A 6,843-nucleotide genomic window follows, 5' to 3' on the forward strand; every position below is an offset into this window, starting at 1 on the left:
GACAATTTTGATATATTCCTTCAGGATTGGAAAGCTCTTTTACAGAACTTCTTTCACACTAGCACATCCTCATAGATTTTTAGAATGCAATAATTATCTGAATGCACTATTTTTGTATTAAGAAATAGAGATGTCGCGAACTGTTCGCCGGCGAACTTGTTCGCGCGAACATCGGGTGTTCGCGCTCGCCGGAAGTTCGCGAACGTCGCGCGACGTTCGCCATTTTGGGTTCGCCATTGTTGGCGCTTTTTTTGCCCTCTCACCCCAGACCAGCAGGTACATGGCAGCCAATCAGGAAGCTCTCCCCTGGACCACTCCCCTTCCCTATAAAAACCGAAGCCCTGCAGCGTTTTTTCACTCTGCCTGTGTGTGCTGAAGAGATAGTGTAGGGAGAGAGCTGCTGCCTGTTAGTGATTTCAGGGACAGTTGAAAGTTTGCTGGCTAGTAATCGTTTTGATACTGCTCTGTTATTGGAGGGACAGAAGTCTGCAGGGGTTTGAGGGACATTTAAGCTTAGGTAGCTTTGCTGGCTAGTAATCTACCTTCTACTGCAGTGCTCTGTATGTAGCTGCAGTGGGCAGCTGTCCTGCTTCTGATCTCATCTGCTGACTGCTGCAATAACAGTAGTCCTTGTAAGGACTGCTTTTATTTATTTTTTTGTTGTTTTACTACTACTACTACTACTACTATAAGAGCCCAGTGCTATTAGTCTAGCAGTGTTGGGGAGTGGGACTGGTGTGCTAATCTGCTGCTCCTAGTAGTTCAGCAGCACCAACTTTAATTTTTTTTTTTTAATATTCATTTTTTTTTTATTTTACTTTTTTTTATTTTACTACCGCTGTAGTAGTGTATAAGTTGACCTTTTAGGCATTATTTGCCCTGTAGGCATTTTTTGCCCAGTGTGTTATTCAACCAACTGCCATCTAGCTGTGTGACCTTGTTCACATTCTGTCTAAATATCCATAATATTACCGTCTCCAGAAAAAACACCAAACAATGCCTACAAGGTCAACGTATGGCAGTTGTTTAAAGAGAACAGTAGATTACTAGCCAGCAAAGCTACCTAAGCTAAAATGTCCCTCAAATCCCTGCAGACTTCTGTCCCTCCAATACAGAGCAGTATCAAGCAGATTACTAGCCAGCAAACTTACTATCATCTGTCCCTGAAATCACTAACAGCTCTCCCCCTACACTATCTCTTCCAAGCACACACAGGCAGATTTTTCAGATACATTTTTGCCCTTGATCCCCCTCTGGCATGCCACTGTCCAGGTCGTTGCACCCTTTAAACAACTTTAAAATCATTTTTCTGGCCAGAAATGTCTTTTCTAGATGTTAAAGTTCGCCTTCCCATTGAAGTCTATGGGGTTCGCGAACCGTTCGCGAACCGCTCGCATTTTTGCGCAAGTTCGCGAATATGTTCGCGAACTTTTTTTCCGACGTTCGCTACATCCCTATTAAGAAAGTGAAACCCTGGCCCATCAGTACTCTGTGATCTTTACAGACATGACAGAGTTGATTTTCTAGTTCATCGGTGTGTTGTTGGTGTTTCAAAACTGCAATATCAAAATTGGCTACCATCAAATCAATAAATACTCTGTCCCCAGGTCGTAATTGACTAATTCATACACATAAGAAACAAATGAAACAGTGTTACCCTCAATTAATTAAAACACCCTTCAAAGAAAGAGTTCTGGCAATAGGAGAGGACCTGAATAGAAATAACAATAACTATAAAATTGTAGCCTGACAGAGCAATTTTTTGGCGTGCCAAGGTCAGTGACCCTCCCATTTGAAAACTGGAAAGTGAATAATTCTAAATCTATAAAAAATAAAGACCAACAGCAAAGTTGCTAGGAAATGTCCATTCTATGACATACTAAATGTTAACTTAAAGGTGATCCACCCCTTTAATAATAGCAAAATAAATAAAAACCCAAATTTATGCCTAATGTTTTTGTAGGAGGTGAGTGCTTCTAACTCCCTCCTAACCAGACTATTGAATATTCATCTAATTCTAAAACACTTAAAGACTTTCCCAATTCTAGCTACAGTAAAACAGTGTAAATTGTCACTGAAATATTCAGAAAAATGCCTTGCTACATTAGTATCACTCATTTACCCTTACATTATATGTAAGTTCTTTGATGTGTTCTTTTAGCATGGATCCGGTTTGACAAACTGTATTGTTTTCAACAATTTCCACACATGATTGTGTCAGACAAGTCTTATTGGTGACTAAAAAAGGTGAATGTATTTTTAGCAGTGACAAATAAGCATGTGATACAGCGGTTTGCTTTGTCTTTAAACATGCCAGCATGAGTCATGTTCAATGGGCTGATATTTGCACTCTACAGGCAAAAAAAATGCCTGTGAAATATTTTATTACCTGTAACTGTTTGTGAAATAGGCAAGTTCTTCATAATATGTATTATCTGCATAAATTTCAACTGTAAGTTAAATTTTACAGATGTATTATGTAGTTTTAGGGCACCAACATATTGCGCAGCGTTGTAAAATGAATGTGCTTATACAAAGAAATCACATGCATAGGATACATAAAACATACAGAGTTACATCAAGCAGGTGAGAGATGTAGCATTTGGTATTGCATTTGGCAGCTAAACAGAGTGAGGGTAAGCTTCTCTAAATAAGTATGTTTTCATAGATGTTTTGACAGCAGAAAGGTTGAGAGAAAGTCGGACAGACTGTGAGAGAGAATTCCAGAGGAGGGGTGCAGCCCTTGCAAAGTCTTGAATGCGAACATGTGAGGAGGTAATGAGAAAAAAGTTACAGAGAAGGTACGTGCCTTGCGCCCCCCCCAGCTTTGCACCCTAGGCACGTGCCTACTCTGCCTACCTCTAGTTCCGGCCTTGAAATCTAGGATAATGCCAAGGCACGGGGCTTGGGGAGATGGGGTGATAGTGGAATTGTTAACTATGATAGATACTTCTGGGATGTTACTGGTGTTATTTGGGGGAAAGAGAACCATTTTCATTTTGGAGAGGTTTCATTTAAGTAGCGTTGTGACATCCAAGTAGAGATAGCGGACAGTCAGAAGGAGACTGAGTTAAGATCTCAGAACTCAGATCAGGAGAGGAGAGATTGATTTGAGTATGCTCAGCATAGAGGTGGTATTGGAAACCAAAAAAGTTATTTTGTTTGCAGAGGGAGGAAGTATAGAAGAAAATAATAGGGGGCCCAGGATAGAGTCCTGAGGAACCCCAACAGAAAGAGGAGAGGATGATCCACAGTGTCAAATGCAGCAGAGAGATGAAGAAGCACTAGAAGTGAGAGTGGTTGTTGGCTTTTGCTGTTAAAAGGTCATTAGTTAGTCGGGTTAGGGCAGTCTCAGTGGAGTGTTGTTGCCTAAAACCAGATTGTAGGGGGTCCGGCAGGTTACTGTCCAAAGGGAATAGTGTTACTTGGTTGTAAACTAGACGCTCAAGTAATTTAGAGGTGAAAGGTAGCAGAGATTAAGGTGATGAAATGAGTTAAGGCTTTAATTAGACAGGAATTTGCAATGCGAAGGAGTGGGATCAAGTGGGTGGGTAGTAAGGTGAGAAGTAGCCAAAAGTTTTGAGGTTTCCTCATCAGTCACAGGGGAGAAGGAGCACAGAAAAGACTGGGGTCTCTGGAGGAAGGGTGGTGAATATCTAGTTGGGTTTAATAGTGCAATGTCACTTCTGATGGTGAAGATTTTGTTTTTGAAGTGCTCAGCAATATCTTGGGCAGAGACAGATATGCATGGAGGGGGTGGGGAAGGGGAAAGAAGAGTGTTAAAGGTATAGAAAAGTTGTGCAGGTTTTTTGTTAGAAAGGGAGTTAATGAGTGTAATAATTAGGCTCTGCAGAACAAGAAAAACATTGGAAATGTTCTTAGAACAATAATGGCTGGATTCACCATTTTGGAGTTGACATAAAAGAACCAAGTTAATGTTTCAACAGAAGTATTTAGAGTTTCCAATTTCAGCCCATACCCAACAAACCCATCTCTGACATCACAGGCTGGAACACATGTTTATAAAACAAAGTGGCATATATTTCAGACCTTTGCCAAGAGGTGAATCAATGACAGTTAGAGGAACACTGGAGGAGCACCGATAATTCAGAGACAGTGGGCTTGGGGAGAGACATACTGTATGCCTGTCTGCAACCCTGGACTAACAGTTTCTTATACTGAACCAACTGATCCGGCTTAGAGTCAGGCTGAGGTGTCCAGTCCCACCGTGGCTGTCACCTCAGAGGCTTCCACGCACCCTCAGGGGCCCCTGCCTCTGCAGTTATGTTTAGGCGGGAAGGAAGAAATGATATAGGACTGAATTGCCATCGGTGCTTGGAAAAAGTTTTCACAACTTCAGAAAGGCAATAACATTCAATATTATAATTTATTTTAGGTTGGTGTGGGGAATGTAACTATTACACATGTATTGTCAGCTATCTTTTGACGATCCACATTTACAAGTAATTATCACCAGAACACAGTTAACAAGTGTTTAATAAAAGCATGGCCGCAGCTTGCAGCAGCACTTAACTTCATTTTAAGTAGAGTTGATAAATGTGATATAGTGCAAAGCTGAAAGGAATATTGTGCTATTACACATTATACAGTATATGTAAAAGGTTTCATTATTTGTCACATGGAAGATTGTTTTTCTGTACCTACTGTAGGTCAGACTGGTGCAGTGTGTATGTTGCACTGTGCTCTTGGCTAAACAATAACACACCATATATACGTCCATATATAATTATATATAATGTGGAGGTTGGGAATCACTCACAATGGCAGCTTCCACATTCCGAGCTCCACATTATATTGAACTTACACAGGATGTCAGAGACGGAGAATCCAGGGAACACCACAAGAACTAAGATTCAAAACAAAGGCTAATTAGTGTAAACTCCCATATGGATATAATTATATATGTGTGTTTCTAACTAAAGCTATTCAGTCAAGTTTTATACACACTTTGACACGTATTGGTGGATATTAGGTACTACATTATTATGTCGGTTATAGATTTCATTAGCTAGAGCAGTGATCCCCAACCAGTAACTAGTGAGCAACATGTTGCTCTCCAACCCCTTGGATGTTGCTCCCAATGGCCTCAAAGCAGGTGCTTATTTTTAAATTCCAGGCACTGCCAAACAGAGCCTCAATGTAGGTTGACATAGAGGCTACTAAATGGCCAATAACAGCCCTTATTTGGCTTCCCAGGAACATTTTTCATGCTAGTGTTGCTCCAAAACTCCTTTTACTTCTGAATGTTGCTTGCAGGTTCTAAAGGTTGGGGATCCCTGAGCTAGAGAGTATGGATAATAACATAAAGAAAAGTGCAAATGTTTTCTTGACTTTATTTCCATGCATATTTTAAATACAAGATGATTTAACACACCCATAAAAAAGTGTACACAGTGTAAACAGTGCTTTAAACACATAGACACAAACAAGGTGCAGTTAATGGGAAATCACCACTCAACAACTGTACATAATGTACTAAATAAGTTTCCAATATTAATTATTTCAATCATTTTAATGGTTTTATTTATAATTGTATTTGTTTTTTTTTATACATATTTTTTTTATTTATTTTCAAACACAAGAAAAATGAAAACAGGTAACCGTATTTGAAAGAGAGTGCATCAGTTTAGCATTAGTAAATTAGCATGTTCATGTAATGATGTCATTGCAGAGGCGGGCCAAGCAGGCCGGCGCCCTAGGCAGCCCAGTCAGCCTGCTCGCCCCTTCCTTTCCCCTGTCACTTGCGCATGCGCAGTAAAGACGTTCCCTGCACGCATGCGCAGTAAAGACGTTCCCTGCACACATGTGCAGTAAAGACGTTCCCCGGCACGCATGCACAGTAAAGACGTTCCCGGCGCGCATGCGCAGTTACTCCAATCCTGTGAACCGAAACGCCACTCGAGCGCACGGCACATATTGCAAACAGATTTCCAGGTGGGTTCAGTCTAGGGGTAGGCAGAAGAGGTAGCTGCCCAGCGCCCCCCAATCATTGCGCCCTAGGCAGCTGCCTCTTCTGCCTACCCCTAGTTCCGGCCCTGTGTTATTGCACATCATGGAATATTGAGCATGAGATGGAAAACAAGGGGTGTAAGCATTGTGTATTTGCTTTTAACACCAGATATGTCTGTCTGTTTATGTTTGCCAGAAACAATGTAGCACAAGCCAGCTGATAAACAGACCACGTAGCCGGTATTTTACCGGCCTGGTTGGTAAAAATGATGGTTGATCCCAATGTTATAAATAGGGCCAATGATAAATACATATGAAGGCCGGTTTTTTGGGGTTTTTTTTCGAAAAGATGGCAACCCTAATGGGGGCCCCATGATTTCTGATGGCAGCCCTGTGTCCAGGCCCAGACTGGCCATTTGCTGGTTCGGGCAATTGCCTGACGGGCCGTTTACTTTAAAATGTAAATGGGCCGATTGACGAAAAATTTACGAAAAATGCTAATTAGGCCCGCCTTTAATATGTAAATAAGTTGTGCCCACAACAGAGTTAACACCTTCAGCAATCAACAAACTGAATAATAGAACAAACAGCCTGCTTTGAACAGGGTGGCAGAGGTGGAGAGACGGGAGAAATGCTAATCACTGTTCTGACAGAAAATGCCTCGCCATCTAGTGGAACTGTAGGGGAAGTGCATATATGGGTATGTAAGTTCACAGAAGAAGGCGCGTAAGCTTTTCCAGTTGTGTTAACATAGAGCCGAACAAATGTTTGTGTGCACCCAAAGATAGGCATTAACATAAGATCTGCCCAACTTCTCAGGTAATTGCAGGCAGTTGGGCTCCAGCCAGGCACGCAGTATGGCAGTATTTACTG

Source organism: Xenopus laevis, chromosome 5L (genome assembly GCF_017654675.1).
Source record: "Xenopus laevis strain J_2021 chromosome 5L, Xenopus_laevis_v10.1, whole genome shotgun sequence".
Classification (NCBI taxonomy): Eukaryota; Metazoa; Chordata; class Amphibia; order Anura; family Pipidae; genus Xenopus; species Xenopus laevis.